The following is an 18708-nucleotide window of genomic DNA, read 5'->3' on the forward strand; positions in this document are numbered from 1 at the left end:
GGTTAGGGAATGAGACTTGTTTATGCTGTTGTCCAAGGACCAGTCTAGCTAAGCATCCAGGCTCATCACACACTCTCTGGCCACTCATGGCCAGTGGGCAAAGAACCACTATTTGAAATAATTTGTGGCTATAGGAGAAGATGACGACAAATATGTTGGACGATATTATTCAAGAAAAGAGGTCCCTCCGGTAGCTACATACTTCAGCTCCTCTCTGCCCTGGAACTGAAACCAGGGACTCTGCTCACCTGCAAGTGCCCACAGTCAGCAGGGTCCCCATCTCTCTGCTACTGCACTCACATGTTGTGTGTGTTTCCTCCTTCTCCCTGCAGCCACAGCCTGGGATGTGTCTGGTCAACACAGCTGTGTTTGGCGACCCTGGACAGTGGAAGGTCTTTCAATCTTCTCTTACTCAGCTATCAAAAAGAAAGTTTCTAAGGCTGAGGCTGCCTCTCAACCCAGCTGTCCCTAGGGCTTGTTTTTTGTTGATTCTGCAGAGTCAGCCTGGAGGTGTTTGCACCTCACTCAGGTGGAACCTCCACCCCTGGAGATCTGGTCTTTCTTGGGTGTTCTCAAATGGTTTTAGGAAAACAACTGCCTTATCTCAAGCTTATTTCTGCCACTCTGAGGCTATGTTCTATCTTTTTTTGTGGAGCAAGTGTGGAAAGCCAAAAGTTTTCTGATCTGCTCCACCACCTTCCCAGAATCCTCTCCAACATTTTGTAACAAGTGAAATTGACTATATGTAACAGACAAGAAATAACTGGTCACTGTTTTGGGAATCATTTCTAAATCAGATTTCTGTGTGCAAATGAGCCATCGGATTATTAGAGCAAAGGTAAAAATCAACCACAAATTAGAAGAAAGGGCAATAATGAGGAAAACCTCTCCAGATACCCTCAGTTATTAGTGCTCCCTCTGCTTCCACAAATTGTCTTGTCTATATATATGGTTCGTTTCCCTGTAGAAAGCAGGGACCTTGAAGGCTGTGATTATTTTTTTCTTTGTATCCCTGGTACCTCGTATGGTCCCTGGAATACAGCAGAGGCTTCCAAATGTCTATGGAAATGAATGAATTGAATACTTGGGCAATGAGAGTGCTACCACCATATTTAGACTCTGCCATATCCAATATCGCAGCACTATGCAAAGACATGACATTGGCAAAGAAGAATATGAATTGGGCGAGGGGGAAGGTGGTGCCTGACCAAATGCATATGGAAGAAATGGGTGCTGGAGATTTTACATTTTAAAGGCATTCAAGGATTGATTTTCAAGATATATGAAAGGGAGAAGACATTAAAAATATGGAAAATGCCATGGCAACTGAGAAGACATCATAGACTACCATCTTAGAGGTCTGTTTTCTTTTCTACATAGAACATGAGAATGGTCTATGTCCATATTGAAGGTTTCCTTGATCTAATGAGACAGGAGTTGCAGGCTTTCACAGATGGTTTTCTGTGGCAGACCATATTTTCATGGTTTACATTACAGAAAAGAAAAAAAAAACAACACCTAGGCTTATAATAAACTTATATGTGTGGGGAGGAGAAAGCAGAATTTCATTCTGGGACACAGCAGAGTCATAAGAAAACAAGTGATTGATTTGGTCAATCCGGTCAAACCCTCGGCTAATGCAGGCAAAAATAAATATGAAATTGTTTTTCTTCAGTAACTTTTTGGGTCTCCTTTAGCAAGCTGTTGACTTGTTTTTCATGATTTTTTGCATCACTCTCATTTCTCTTCCCAGTTTTTCCTCTGCTTCTCTTACTAGCTTCTCAAAATCCTTTTTGAGCTCTTCTGTGGCCTAGAACCAATACATAGTTTTCTTGGAGGCTTTGGATATAGGAGCTTTGACTTTGTTGTCTTCTTCTGGTTGTATGTTTCGATCTTCTTTGTTACCAAAGAAAGATTCTATGGTCTGACTTTTTTTGTGAGGTTTGCTCATGATCCCAGCCAATTACTTGAGTTATAAACTCTTTGTTAAGGTAGGGGTTAGCTTTCAGTGTGGAGAATGTACTGTCCCAAGCTTTGGGGATTTGTGCAGCTGTTTTCAGAGATACTTCTAGGGATCTGTAAATTTTCAGTTCTTCCAAGGTGATATGATCAAGGGCGAGGTGTTTACTTCTTTCTTAGACTGTACTCTGGTCTATGAGTGACCCAAATAGTTTTTTCTGTCTTGGAACTGTGAGGAGGATTTCCTCTTTATCATCACTACAAGCTCCACCACGCCAGCGCTCCTCCTCACCCCAGGACTTCTACCCATAACTGTGACCCAGATCCAAGCACAGGCAAAGCAAGAGAATTCTGCCTCAACCCCAGCAAAGAGATCCCTGCAATCCCCATCTGATCAGCCACTCTATTCCCCCTCAGTGTGGACTAGAAGCCCTTGAAGTAGCCACCACCCCAGGGCCTTTCTCAAGACTAGGGCTGGGACAAAGCTTTTCTCTCATGGCAGTCACAGACTTTTCCTACTGACCTTCTAAGTTGTCTTTGGTGTTTGTGGGTTGAGAAGTCTGGAAACCACCACAGCTGCCCATGATTCCGTCCTCTGAGGGCTGCTCCAGGTTCTCTGCGACCTGCGCACCCATGCCAAGCTGCGTTCCTCTCACTGCCTGGCATGATATACCTTTCTGATCAACCTTCCAGGCTGTCTTGGGCTGGAATTTGTTTGACTGTCTTTTTGTGGGTTCTGCTGCTTTAGAATTTATTTAGAGCCATTTTATGCAGGTATTTGGAGGGATTTGGGGGAGAGTTCAAGAAAGTCACTGCTTTTATATCACCATCTTGGCTCCACCCCACAAATATCAAATTGAATGGATTCTTTTTCACTAATTTAGGTTTTAGTTTAGAATTACACATTGTTAGAGCTGGAAAGAAGCTAAAAGAACATTATCGCTTACATGATCTGATGCAAAGTGAAGTGAGGAGAATCAGGAGGATGATTATACACAGTAATAGCAATATTGTAAGATTTAGCTATTCTTGGCAATACAATGATCCAAGACAAATCCAAAGGACTTGTGATGAAAAATGCCATTCACCTCCAGAGAAAGAACTGATAGAATATAAATGCAGATCGAAGCATCTATTTTTCACTTTATTTTTTGTGGAGTTTTTTTTTGTCTTTTTTTCTCACAAAATGACTAATATGGAAACATGTTTTTCATAATTGCACATGTATAACCTATATCAAGTTTTCTGCCTTCTTGATGAGGGGGAGAAGGGAATAAAGGAGAGAACATGGCACTCAAAATTTTTTAAAAATGAATGTTAAAAATTGTTTTTACATTCAATTGGAAAAATATGTTAAAATTATCATTGTTCAGGTAATATTTTTGTTATTTACTTTTGCTGTACTGATTATCAAGCTATTATTCTGTATGAAACTCTGGCTTTTTGACATAAGATGAATCTAGTTGAGTCTAAGTCATATTAGGGAGAAGTGAATCTGATAAGATTTTAAGTGGTCAATTTTGTCAAAAGATAAAAATGTTAGACTGCATTTGAGTAACTCTTTTACCCCTGTGACACTGCAGTTACTGTTCAGTTGTGTCAGACTCCATGTGACTTCATGGACCATGATGCCTATAGGGTTTTCTTGGTAAAGATAATATAGTGGTTTGAACTCAGGATTTCCTTACTCCAAGTCTAGCACTCTATACACTGAGCCACCTACCTCCCCTTGCGATATCTGTCTTTAAAAATGGTATTATTTTAGGGGCAATTAGGTGGCTCAATAGATAGAGCACTGGCACTGGTGTCAGGAGGACCTGAGTTCAAATCCAGCCTTAGACACTTACTAATTGTGTGACCCTGGGCAAATCATTTAACCCCTATTTCCTACCCCTCAAACAAACATTATTTTTATAGTGTTCTGTGGTTGAAAACATATTCCACAAATTCAAGAATTTAATATATCTCTTCCCTAAGAATAGCAATCTAATTTTCTTCAATTTGAAATTACTTCATTTCATTCCATTGCTCCTAAACATATATGATTCTCAAGAGAAGAGAGAAGAAATGGGTTATTAAAGTGCTCCCTCTCCTGTCTTCCACCACCCTAGTGAGGTTGGATCGGACATAAAACATGCCTAACCTTATTATTTATTTTTCCTTACTCATTACTGCTTTGACTTGATATACTGAATCCAAATATATAGTGTTTAGGATACAATTAGAACCTGTCTGGGATAAGCACCCAGGGATTTTTAATGGATCAAACAAAAGGCAATAGATAAGCAGTATTGGCTAATTATCTGAGAACTGCTTGAGTTCAGGGGAGCTTAATCTTAAGGTCCATGTAGATAAGTAGTATTTAATGGATGACTAAAAACCTAAAATGAGGAGAACTGAGTCTCTATGCTAACTGGGGCAAGGGGAATTTGTGGGATGAGAGGGATAATAGCCTGTCCAAATGTTGAAATTTAAATTCTTAGAGACAAAGGAGATTTTGAAGGGTAGAGATTTTTGCATGTGTTGATTGAATTCCTTATGCATGGTAGATAAAAGGTTATATATGAGGTAAAGCAGCCAAAGATGGAGAAGCTCTAAACAGTTAGTTAAAACAAGACTTGGAGCTGACTTTGGCTCAGATCATGAGCTTCTTATTGCAAAATTCAGACTTAAATTGAAGAAAATAGAGAAAACCATCAGACCATATAGGTATGACCTAAATAACATCCCTTATGAATGTGAAGTGGAGATGATGAATATATTTAAGGGATTAGATCTGGTAGATAGAATGCCTGAAGAACTATGCACAGAGGTTCAAAATATTGTACAGGAGAAAGCAATAAAAAAGGTTCCAAAGAAAAGGAAGAACAAGAAAGTCAAAATGGTTGTTTGATGAGGCTTTATAAATAGCTGATGAAAGAAGGAAAATGAAAGGTAGAGAAAGGGAAAGATAAACCCAATTGAATTCAAAATTCCAAAAAATAGCAAGGAGAGATAATAAAATTTTCTTTAAAGAGCAATAGAAAAAGTAGAAGAAAACAATAGAATGAGAAAGACAAGAGATTTCTTCAAGAAAATTGGAGATATTAAGGGAAAGTTTCATGCAAGTGTGAGCATGACACAAATGTCAAAAATGGTAGGGACTTAGAAGTAGAAGAGATTAAGAAGCAGTGTCAAGAATATATTGAAGAACCATACTACAAAGATCTTAACATCAATGATAACCACAGTGGTGTATTTACTGGGCTAGAGCCAAATGTTCTGGAGAATGAAGTCAAGTGCACCTTAGGAAGCATTGCTGACAATAAGCCTAGTGGAGGTGATGGAATTCTAGCTGAGCTATTTAAAACTCTAAAAGATGATGCTGTTAAGGGAACTATATTCAATGTGTTAGCAAATTTGGGGAACTTCACAGTGGCTATTGGATTGGAAAAGATCATTTTACATCCCAATCCTAAAAAAAAGGCAATGTGAAATAATGTTCAAATTACTGAACAATTGTGCTCATTTCACATGCCAGCAAGGTTATGTTGAAGATTCTGCAAGCTAGGTTTCAGCATATGTGAATTAAGAACTACCAGAAGAACAGACTGGCTTTCAAAGAGGCATAGGAACTAGAGACCAAATTGCCAACATTTGCTGGATTACAGAGAACCCAAGGGAGTTTCAGGAAAAAAAAAATCTACTTTTGCTTCATTGACTACACTAAAGCCTTTGACTGTGTGGATCACAACAAGATATGGCAAGTACTCAAATAGATAGGTGTACCAATTCATCTTACTTGTCTTCCAGAGGACCTGTATATGGGTCAAAAAATGGCAGTTGGAACTGAACATGGAACAACTGCTTGGTTTAAGGTTGGAAAAGAAGTGCAACAAGCCTGTATATTGTACTTTATTTATTTAACATGTATGCAGCATACATCATGAGAAATGCCAGACTGGACAAATCAAAAGTTGGAATTGCAGTTCCCTACAAAATTATCAAAAACCTCAGATATGCAGAGGATACCACTCTGATGACAGAAAGTGAAAAAGAATTAAGAAGCCTTTTCGAGTGAAATGAGCAGAACCAAGAGAATGTTGTACACAATAACAGCCATGCTGTGCGATGACTAATATCAATAAACTTAACCCTTCTCAGCAGCACAAGGATCTAAGACATCTCCAGAGGCCTCATGATGGAAAATGCTATCCACATCCAAAGAAAGAACTATGGAAGTTGAATCGCTATCTTTTTTTTTCTTTTCTGTTGAGTTTTGTTTCCTCTTTCTGATGGTTCCTCCTATTGGTTTTACTTACAACTTCACTATTGTGAAAATATGTTTAACACCCTATATTAGATTGTGTGCCATCTTGGTGAGGGGTGTGGGGAGGAAGCAGGAAAAAATTTTAAACTCAAAAGCATATGAAAGTGATTGTTGATAAATCAAAATAAATTAATAAAATGAACAAAAAGTAAAAAAAAATTAAGAAGCCTTTTGATGAAGATAAAAGAAGAAAGCATAAAAGCTGGATTGAAGCATAACATTAAAAAATACTAATATTTTGGCAAATGGTCCCATCACTGCTTTGCAAATAGAGGGAGAAAAAATGGAAGCAATGTCAGATTTTATATTCTTGGGCTCAAAGATTACTGCAGACAGAGACTGTAGCCATGAATTAAGACACTTGTTCCTTGGAAGGAAAACTATGGCAAATGGACAGCATACTAAAAAGCAGAGGCATCACCTTGCCGACAAAGGTCCTCCAGACAGTCAAAGTTATAGTTGTTCCGGTAACAACGTATGTCCGTGAAAGTTGGTCTATAAGGAAAGCTGAGTGACACAGAATCAATGCTTTTGAATTGTGGTGCTGGAGAAGACTTTTGAGAGTTCCTAGGACAGTAAGATCAAATCAATCAGTACTTTAAAAAATTAATTCAAGCTATTCACTGGAAAGTCAAATATTGAAGTTGAAGTTTAAATACTTTGGCCTCATAAAGAGAAGACAGGACTCATTGGAAAAGATCGTGATGTTGGGAAAGACTGAAAATCCCTCTACCTTCCTTTCTGAGTGAGTTTCAGTCTTTCAAACCTCACAGTCCAACCTAATACATTTGGTTAAATAGTTTGATCAGATTATATAAAAGCATAGTAAAAATCAGAGCCAAAGATACATGGATTTTAGAACATGACATTCTACTTACTTCATATTTCTGACCTTCTAGGACAGAAGAAAAAAAACCTTCAGGTTGGAATCCAGTTCATGCCAACTTCAGCCTGCCAGCTACTACATGGATTAGGCCACAGAAAGAAAGAAAGATCATAAACATCCCAACTCTCATCTGCCACATGGAACTCAGAGGGAAGCAGGGAGTCTGAACTTCCAGTAGGTTGGGAGCTTTGGTGATTCTCTTGGTTAAAGCTGAATGAAAGAAAAAGAAAGCAGGATTTCTCCTCCTGACTCTACTAGGTTTTCCACCTCACTTAAACACTTGTGTGACTTTGAAGTCCCTCTGGTTGGTCATCAGGGCTGATTAAAGCTTCCTAGGGCCAATGCCACCAAATCTCTCATGTTGACACGACTCAACTAGGAGTTGAGTTACTAGACTGTGTCTCTCTTTTCTCCTTCAGAATTATCCCTGTGTCTACCACCAGATTTGAAATCACACCAATGTGGGCTATACTAACAACGAAGGCAACTGGAAATTATTTGGGTAGTCCTATGGAAAACACTAGCCCTCAATAGATGCACTCCATGAATCTATACAGATGGTGCCAAAGCCAGATGAAGAGCCTATGGTGGATTTAGAGGAGAGGGAGGGACCTCAGAAATCATTTAGTCTAATCCCTTAATTCCACAGATGAGCAAACTGAGGCTGGGGGAGGGTAAGTGATTTGCCACAGTGCCTGGCACACAGTCAGTGCTTAATAAACGCCTGTTATTGTTGTCCAAGGTTATATATGTAGTATAAGAGATAGGGTTGGAACTCAAGTCCCCTGACTTAATAGTCAGAGTTCTTTCCACCGTAGTTATGCTTTAAATCCTAGAATAGGTATGGGCATTTTTATGCCATTGAGACTAAAAGCATACAGCCTACCACTGACATTTACTGCACTTTTTTTAGAGGGGGAATATCTTTATTGGGGAGAAAAAACAGCCAAAAGAAAACCAAAAATAAAACACATGCTGACTTCCTGAAAGGCCTGCTTGACGAGTCAAATGTGGCTTTAAGAGAAAGAAGCATCCTCCTCTCTCACATTCTTGTAGTGGGAAGTCTGACTCCATAGTTACATGATAAAAATTCCCCTGCAACTTCCAGCTGCAAACAATGAACAATGAGCAATTGTGTCTTGCTTAACTATGAAGATTTGTTATAAGGGTGTTTCTCTTGTTCTCCCTTCCCTCAATTGGGAAGGGGGTGGGATAGGTGGGATGGAGAGAATAAAAGGTCTTGTTAATTGAAGAATAAAATAAAATTTATGATCATGAGCATTGAACAGCCTGAGCTTCATGCAGTTGTCTGGGAAACTAATTCTCTTAGTCTCCATGCAGGTGAGTAGGGCAGAACAGAGATCTGAGCGAAATGGAAGTGTTTTCCTACAGATTGCATTCTGCTTGGCTCTGATTTTCCCCTGTCTTAAATGCAGCATGCCATCTCCCCTGGGCTCTCTCTTCATGCTGCAAAGGCCTCTGTGCTCTTTCACTTAGAGAAGCTTATTAGACAGCAAGTGACTTTGGAGTCTGGCCTCTCTGATTAGTCATTGCTCTTAACATTAGCAACTCTATATCCCTGAGGATGGGTAATGACTTCTGTTAACCTGACAGGATCTTGGTAATGAATCTGGATTCCCTCCTGTTTCATTTATCTCATGGGTTTATAATGACTCTTGGTAGACCTGACTTATGAATTATCCTAAGCCCTAACACAGGATCATAAATAAAATATTGGTAGATAGAGAAATAATTGGTTGCCTTATATTTGCATTTATCTCTAGATGCTGCATTGGGATTCTGCACTATGTCTCAAAGATAATAAAAAGGCAGGATTACAAGGATCATTCGGAATATTAAAATTATTCCTAGGTGTCATGTACACATCTTTTCAGAACTGATTATCTATAGATGTGTAAATTAACAGTCAGATTAAACGTGAAGGATCTGCAGAGACAAATTCCTCCACTTCCCAAGAGATTTTCCTGGTGGAAAATGAGTTGAGTGGAGGAGATATTACTCTCATTTTGCTTTGAAAGAGTTAATGTAGCTTCTGGAATTCAAAGGTTTATGGAATGTCAGAGCCAAAAGGCACTTCAACTCAATGAACATTTATCCAGTGACTACTATATTCAAGGCACTATCTAGGTCCAAAGGGAAGTTCAACTATAATTATGAAACGATTCCTTCTCTCAAGGGATTTATAATCTAATAAGGCCCAGAGGTAGCTACTTAGACCCAGAGAACAGAACTAGATTCAGAACGAAGGGGATTCCCAGTAATACCTTGCTATTATCACAACTCTCAAATATCTCATTGGATAAATTATATTTAAAGCAGGGATTTGGCATATTGGAAAGAGCCATGGGCTTGGTGTTAAAAAAGCCACTTTCATGATTCACCTCTAAAATTTCCAATACTGTGTGAGTGTGTAATTAATTCTCAGTTTTCTCATCTGCAATCAATTACTCAAAGAGGATTGAATTAGTGCCTGTTATGCACCAGCACTATCTCAGGCCTTGGGGAATACAAAATAAAAAAGAAATCAATAAGTAAAATAATCTCTTCTCTCAAGGATATCTTGAACTATCATTCTATCCAAGAAGGCAACATTTGTATACATACTATATAAAGAATAAATACAAAATAAATGCAAAGTAGGTAGGGAAGGAGGATCCTAGCAGTCAAGGGATCATATCTGGCTTCATGTAGAAGCTGATGATTGAGCTCATGTCAGAGTAATATACTTCATGGAGTTATTAGAAGGATGCAGTTTGTAGAAAGTAATATGCTATGTAAATAATTATTATTATTGCTATTATTTGGCCCATTAGATCCCTAGATTTTGCATCTATTTATGATGTTCAGTCATTTTCAGTTACGTCCAACTCCTTGTGACTCCATTTAGGGTTTTCTTGGCGAAGATACTGGAGTGGTTTTGCCATTTCCTTCTTCTGCTCATTTTACAGTTGAGGAAACTGAGGCAAACAGGGTTAAGTGACTTGCCCAGGGTCACACAGCTAGTGTCTGATGCCAGATTTGAATTCAGGTCCTCTGGACTCCAGAGTCAGCACTCTATCCACTGTACTACCTAGCTGCCCTGCATCTATTTAGTGAACACAAAATCATTTTAAACTGAGTTTCCAAGACAAATTTTGCAAAGGAACTGCATTCTACACTACTGTCCAGTGAAATACCTTCTCTATGTGATATCCATTCTTTTGTAGGTCCCCAATTACATTAGAGGTGTGGCATCCTGGTGGAAATAGGGCTGGTAGATAGGATAATATGACGATTGGAGCAAAACTCAAAATTGTTGAATTCACATTAAACATTATAGTCATGTCAGCAAAACACTCTAGAGATGTATTTCACTTGCTGTCATTTAATAAATTTAGACTTGCCTTTTTTACTCCTTAAGAAGGTTGCTTCTTTCCCTGTTAGATAATTCCCCTACAAAAATGGCATGCTATCACAAGGTGACAGTTTCTGTGCTATTGACACAGGCTGAACCAAAAACTGCTTCAAATGAAGCTCTCAGGATTGTCCCTCTCCTCCAATGCTAATGTTCTCCACTTATAGCTATGCATTTTCTATTTTACTTTTACTATCAAAAATGTAGCTTGTTAATATGCCTAGTGCTTATGGAATTTTCAAAAAGACAAAAACAAACATCTAGATATAATTTGTACTTCTCCATGAATTCTTCGATTGTTATCAATTTATTTAATCAGTCAATAAACATTTAGTAGGCACCAATTATATATGCCAAGCATTGTGCTAAGCACTGGGGATGCAAAGAAGGGCTGAAGACTCTCAAAGAGCTCCTGTGATGGCAGTATGCAAACAACTATGCGCAAAAATGCTGTGCACTGGATAAATTGGAAAGAATTAGCATGGGGAAGGGGCTCAAATTAAGGAGGAGAGGGAAAGGTTTCTTGTAGAAGCTGCGGGAGGGAGAGCATCACAGTGATGGGGGTGGGGGAGGGAGTGAAAATACCTGGAATTGGAGATAGAACATTTTATTTGAGAAATGGCAAGGAATCCAGTGTCACTCAATTGAAGAGTATATATATAGAGGCCTGAGGAGAGAAGTGAAGGGGAAATGCTGGTGGATAAACTTTGCTCAGAATGTGTTATCAGTGTTTACCAGTGCTGACATAGTTTGGGTCTGCAAGCCATGTGCTTTAGAAGTTTTTCTTAGTCTTTCAGTTTATTTTTAAATTCTATATTTTTAAAATTCCTTAAATTACCATCAAATCGTGATTACAGGTACCTTAGGTACAAGAGATAAATATACTACAAATATAGATAACTGATCTCTTAGAGAAAAAATAAACTTCAGATCCACATCTTCATATGATTTTTTATACAATAAAATAATTCAGCAAAACAATAGATTATTAAAAACACTAATCACTCATGACAGCAGATTAACATTAAAAACCATTAGAAATAGAATTTTAAGAAATTGAGATCCCAAAGTATGAATGGGGTGGCTTAGGATCAATTCAAACTGTTTTTAATTACTGTTAATTGGGTGTTTTCCCAAGCCAATTAAAATCGGATCTTAGATATGAACCTGGGACTTCAAAGACCATCTATTCCAACCCCCTCACTTTACAGATCGGGAAACCGAGGCCAGAGAGTTTAAGGGATTTGCCAAAACTCAAAGTAGTACACATTGTTCGAACGCAAGTCCTTGGAGTCAAATCTGTTTCCCAAAGCAATCCCTCTATGTGACTACTAATTGCTTGAATCTGCTCACTCCAGCCAAAGTATTGTCATCAGAGCTGTGCAGGAAAATGGTTGCTTTAGGCTTCAGGGTCTTTGATGATTTGCTAATTCATCATTTTTAGCTACCTAAGTAGCACATATGTATAGCTTTTCCCAGGTTGTCTTCATTGGTTTAAGCCGCGAGGCTTCTTTCCACTGCATGCCTCTTTAGTAGTTTTCATGTGGTTTAAACTCGGTTATAAACTCAAAGACACCGTGGTGTCTATATGCCAAATGAGTTGTTATCCTTTCCCCCATTAAGGGATGGCTAGTTTCAGTTACCATAGCAATCTATTGCTGCCTTTTGCCTCCAGATAAACTTTAACATTCTACTGCCCAGTTTATATTATACGAAACTGCTTTTCCTAAAGATCAATGACAGGAATGCTTTTTTTAAAAATTGTTTCTGATCTATGACTTCTTAAAGGGAATTTTCCACATTTATTCATTTTGAAAATTTAAAACAACCAAACAAATTTGTTTTAGAACATTAAAAAAAAAGCTGATCTTAAATAGCTTACTCAGTGGGTTTCCATTAACACGGAATTCAAATTCTGTTTGTTTGGTTTTTTTTGAAAGGGCAGGGTTTGCACAGGATTTTGGCATCAAGGTCCCTCTGGACTAATTTCTATCTTAGCAATGAATGTTTTTAACTATCATAGCAAGAGTCAGTCATTCCTGACTGTTGCCAAGCCAATCAAAGCAAAAGTGTCACCAAGTTTTACTGACTTCCCAGATCTCAGAACATCTGCTTACCTTCCTGGGCAGAGCAGAAGCAGCAAGAGAGATAGGTAAACTAGATGGAATGTAAAAGTCCACCTATCATGATTCATTCCCTTTAGAAAGAGGTGCTTACCATCTGACTTCTGCAGATCAAAGAGAAGACGAGTGTTCCCAACTTCAAATCTAGCTCTGGACATACCTCGCCACCTAGTTGCTAGGAAGATCTGAGTTCAAGTCTTGTTTCTGGCACATGATGATTTTGTAAACCCTGTGGAAGTCATTCAGACTGTCACAGTACCTTTAGACAACTGTGTTGCAGAGAAGTTGCCAGGGTGCATGGGTGCATGGAGTTTCCTCATCTCATAGAAATACCCTATATCAATGAAATCCCAGGTCCAGTGCCTATCCCCAGTCCTTAGCAAAGCCTAATAAATAGCTCTTAGTATCATTATTCTTAGTATTTTCGGTCATCTCTTTCAAACGTCCTCTCTAAGACAGTTTTTCCAAAAGTGCCTCTTGGGGGAAGCTGACGCCCCCTCCCCCCAATCCCTAATGCAACACGTGTGAATTTTCACAGACATTTAAACTGGCTTCACCAAGAAGCAAAGTCCTGATCATTGTTCGCAAGCTCTGTAAATCAGCGAATGTCTGAGCATTGATTGCAATTCTGTCCACTTAGGCAGTTATGGTCATTGTGTTCCTTGTCCATTAGTTTGTTTATTGAATAAATAAAAGCGATGGGCTATTAGTTTTCACTGGGGGATGTGACCATAGATACCATAATGGTGTTTAATACCACTATCTACCCTGCAAAGAAGAATAAATTCAGACACTAATTGGTTAGGCAAAGGGCCTCTATTGAGTACTAACAGCCTCTAATGCTTGTCTAACAAAGACATAGATGATTAATTAGGATTGAAGTGGACACAATACCAACAGGGCCAGCTCCAGGCAAAAATTGTGAAATACTCATCATTTTTGGCATTTTCCCATTTTTCCCCCTCTACTTTCTCTCTCTGTTCCCTGGCTTAGGGTTCTTTCATAATCCTATGCTCAGACCTTACTCTTATCACTAACCTTTTCCACATCGAAAGCTAAGTGTCTCAGAAAAATCTTTATTTAGTGCCATTCTTTCAGTAAGTGACTGAACAAATCATTCCACAAGGAGGAGATTTGGCATTTTTTAGGCATAACCTCTGTGTGTGTGTGTGTGTGTGTGTGTGTGTGTGTGTGTGTCTGTGTGTGTGTATGTGTGCATGCTGAAGAGTGCATTTGTGTGAAAAGACCAATCCACACCACACCTGTTCAATCCTTTCATTAATTTCTGCAGGTACCATTTGGCCTAGAAGGCATTGCACTATGGCTATTGAGACTTCCAGCTCCGGGTTTGCCAAAATCTTGAGCCCTGAAAAGGCCCTTCTGTTTCTGACTCCAGATACCAGGCTGGTTGGCAGACTCTCCTTTCCCAGCAAGCCACTGTTCTGCCCTATGCATAAAGGTTGTGAATGAGGACATCTAATATATTGGTTTTTTTTTAAAGGATTTTGATCGGGTCATAAATCTAGAACGGAAGTTCCCCCAATTTGTTGATGGGGAAATGAAGAGTCAGGTTAAGTTACTTGTTCAAGGTCACACAGCTAGTAACTAGATCATATACTTACATAAATCTTCTCATTTAGTACCTTAGAGAATGTATGGTTCAGTCATTTAACAGGTGAAGGAACTGAAGCATATAGAGTGTAAGTGATCTATCCAAGATCATACAGATGGAGTCATGGATTTAGAGCTGGAAAGGACCTCAAAAGCTATCCAGGCCTAGATTTTTTCAGATGAGGAAAATGAGGAAGGTTGGCTTGACCAGGATCAAAAGAGATAACACGTAAAATGTTTTGTGAATCTTAAAGTTCTATGTAAATGCTTTGTGGTTAAGTCCTTTCCGGTTTTAGTCATGTCCAACTCTTCATGACTGCATTTGGGTTATTCTTTTGGCAAAGATGTTGTAATGTTTTGCTATTTCCTACTCCGGATAATTTTACAGATGAGGAAACTGAGGCAAACAGGGTTAAGTGGCTTGCCCAGGATCACACAGCTAGTTAAGTATCTGAGGCTGGATTTGAACTCAGGAAAATGACTGACTATAGGCCCCAACCTCTGTAAATGCTAATAATTACTAAAAATAATTACTATCAGGTAGCATTTAATAGCAATTGCTATTTAATTTAGCAATACTTACTGTGATTATATAGGCAGTAAGTGTCAAAAGTAGGATTTGAACTCAGATCTTCTAACTCTAATTCCAGTATTTTTGTGATGAGGAAGATCTACATATGATCATTACCATCACATAATCTCCTGCAGAATTTGGAAAAGTTGCCCTACATGGTATCAAATTCTGACATTCTGCTAAATGACAATGTTCTTTTCCCTCTTGATTTCTTTTTGAAACTATCAGAATTCTTGTATAATATTTGTCTTTGCTTATTTAGCTAGCGGGGTATGTAGTGCTTTAAGGTGTGCTAAGTGCTTTATGCTTTTGAGCCTCACGATAACTCTGGGAGGTCAGTGCTGTGATTATCCCCATTTTACAAATTATGGAACTGAAACAGAGTGGTTACATCACTTACCCAGGGTCACACAGCTAATAAGTGTCTGAAGCAGAATTTGATCTCAAGTCTTCCTGATTCCAGGTCTAACACTCTCACCCTGTACCACCTGTGTCTCTGTGCGCAATATATATGCAATATAGAAAGGGGGAATGGGGACAGAAATTATGATATTATGTGCTAAATACTGTGCCATAGCGCTCTTGTGGAGAGATTTCAGAGAGTTGGAAAGGCCCCCCTGTACCACCTACCAGGTGACCTGACCCAATTTTGCCACCCAATCAAACATCATATCTTTGCCCAGGGTCCCGATCCTTGTTAAAATGCAAATGTCTCTGGAAGCAGCAGAGAATCAAAACTATCTAGGGTACTCAGAGTGTATTACTCCAGCTGGGGGATAACTAAACCCCATCTGAAAGTCATCCCTCTCTCTACCACTGCCTGCCCTCCATTTTCCCCCTTCATGCTTCATAATCTTGTTCAGTCTCAAACCCTGCTTTCTCAGACTTTGGGATAAATGAAGGCATCCAGGTCATAGGAGAAGAAGAATGAGGGAAAATGGAGGAAGACAGAATGGACTGCAAGTCAAAAGACATAGATTTGAGTCCTGGTTTGGCCAATTATTAACATGGTAGCCTTGACCAAACATATATGATCTCCGCGTCTATTTCCCCATTCATAAAATGGGCATTGTGATACTTTCTTGCCTAACTCATAGGTAGAAAATCTAATGAGGTCACGTAGTTATATAAACCTCAAAGCATTAAATAAATATAACCTAATCTTTATGTATTGTAGGATCACTGATTTAAAGCTGGAAAGGACCTTGGAGACCATTGAGTATAAACCCCTCATATTACAAGTGAGGAAACTGAGGCACAGAGAGTCACATGACTTGCTAAGGGAAAAACAACTAAGGAAAGGATTTGAATCCAGGTCATCCTTACTCTGAGACCATTGCATTGTCTATTATGCCATGTTATCTCTCTTTCATTGTTATTGTTGTGTTATGAATTATCTAAGAATTCTTGGAGTCAAAGGACCTTGTTTTCAAATCCCAACTCTGCTACCTGCCTGCCTGAGACAATAAAAAGGCTGAGAGACAGAGAGACAGGGAGATCCTTGAATGCTTAAACACCTTTGGAAAAGGAGGTGCCCCTGACAGGCATATTAATGAGGAGGGGGGATAAAAGTCTTCAGCTCCTCCTGCTGAGAATGCGGCTTGATAATGCAACTTAGCTGCCTCCAGCAATCTGGACTAAGGAATCTATCTCTACCCAGATCACTCTTGCTTCTCTCCTTCATAAGGTGGTTTACCCTCATCTCCAATGGGGGTGGAGGGGACAGAGGATGGCTGCAAAGTCATAGACTGATTTCCTAACAGCAAGGATTGATCTAGATTAGATTCTGTTTGGAAGGTATTCTAGTTGGGTAGGGTTCCAGCCAAGATTGAAAAGCATATACCCAGAGGATCTGGGCAATCTCATCAATCATCAAAGTACTTCAGAGACTGATTGACTGCCTACAGGAGCTGGTACCTGAATGAGGAAATAGGAAAAACCTCAATTCTAATTTAATAATTGATTATTAGTATAATAGAAAGTAATTTCTGTCATTACCTTGAGCAAGTCCATCTACTCCTCTAAGTCACAGTTTTCTCTTATGTTAAATAAGGAGGTTGAATTAGATGCCCTCTCAGATGCCTTCTAGCTTTTTAATCCATGAATTAATGACTGTAAGTAAACTAAATTTCAAAGAAAATTTACAACTATTTCTAGCTAGTTCTTTCACTTAAAGCCATCTAAGCAATGCTTACAGATTTCATTTACTAAAGACACAATGGAAATATTCTGTTCGTATATCAATGTGGCTGCAGATTTCAATGAGGAACAAAAGGAGAGAGCTTTCCCATTTTTAAGTCATAAACATGCTCATAGTTGAATGCAAATAGATTTTGAGTCAGCTACATTGCCTGTTGCATTATTAAGTAGCAAATATTTTCTTTTTTGTTAAATTCCAACAGTGGCTAATGTCCCTGCAGGATAGAAAAATATCATGACGAAGTCGGAGGTCTCAATTTGATGACATATGCTTAGGTCATGTGGAAGGAAGATTCAACAATTCTTATTGATTAAAGATGAGTTCATGTTCACCTTATTCCAGTGTCTAGATTCTTGTCTATCCATATCCTCTTTCATCTGTCTGCACTTGCTCTTCTCCATTAATTGTGTATTTTGATGGCTTGGCTAAAATGTCGTTCTCTCACTGTAGGTAATAATAACAACATCTGATATTTATATTCTGCTTTATAGTTGTCAAAGTACTTTATATACATTTTCCCCTTTTATTAAATATTTCCTCCATATCAGCACTGTGAGATGGGTATGATTATCCTGATTTTATCCATCTGGAAATGGAGGCTCTGAAAATTTAAATAACTCATCCTGTTACAAAATTAGTGAATGGCAAAGCTGTGATTTGAATTCAGACCTTCCTGGCTCTTAATCCAGTGCTCCATTCCTCTCCCGAGGAGAAAGAGAGGCTGAGGATTTTGAGTAATTCTGCCTCACTTAAATACAATTCATTCAAAAGTCAAGACATCACCTATGATGTCATTGGTCCCTCCCTTCCTCTCCTTCCCCTGGAGAAAGAAGATAAACAAAAACGGACATTTATGCAGTGCTTCAAGGTCTGCAAAGTATCTTATTCAATCTCATTTGAGCCTCAGAACTGTTTTGTGAGGCAGATATCATGTATTATTTCTCCCAAATAAGAATGTTGCTTTTTGGCTTCCGGGAATCAACATGGCAGAGTAAGCAGTAAGCAGTAAGTCATTGACCTTGAAAAACCCAGAAAATACCAGCCCAGGAAAAATCCTGGAATAGTGGAGCCAGCAGAAAGGTGGGGTGCAGCAGTCTTTCCACTTGAGAGGCTAGGGGGATTAACAGGAAAGGTCCCTCTAGCTGTGGCTGAAGGGGACCAGTATAGGACAGGAGATGTCCCTGCAAGCCAGATGCAAGCCTCACCTCATCAAACCAGCATGAAATCCTAAGCCCCAGGGTGGTGGAGCAGGCAAGTGCCAATATGGCCAGACTACTCCCACTCCCCCACCCCAAGAGCTTCAGTGTAACCCTGGGGAAATGCAGAAAAACCCTATCTGGCCTCAGCACACACCAGCCACCACCACCAGCTCCAACTCAGCACCAGGTAAGCTACCACACTCCTACAGCCTCCAGTTTCCAGCACCAAAGGCCCCAGCACACAAAGCCGCTAGGCAGCCCCCTAGCCCCCAGCACAAGAAGCTGGGACAATACTCCTTGTGCTCCAGAAGCAGAGATCAACTTTAAAAGCTAGGAAAAAGGCAAACACCATAAGTAAAAAGCAACAAATAAAAAGACCATAGATTCTTACTATGGGGACAGGGAAGAACAAAACAGAAATTCAGAAGATGG

The sequence above is a fragment of the Phascolarctos cinereus genome, unplaced genomic scaffold (assembly GCF_003287225.1).
Source record: "Phascolarctos cinereus isolate Bilbo 61053 unplaced genomic scaffold, phaCin_HiC Scaffold_4;HRSCAF=312, whole genome shotgun sequence".
Classification (NCBI taxonomy): Eukaryota; Metazoa; Chordata; class Mammalia; order Diprotodontia; family Phascolarctidae; genus Phascolarctos; species Phascolarctos cinereus.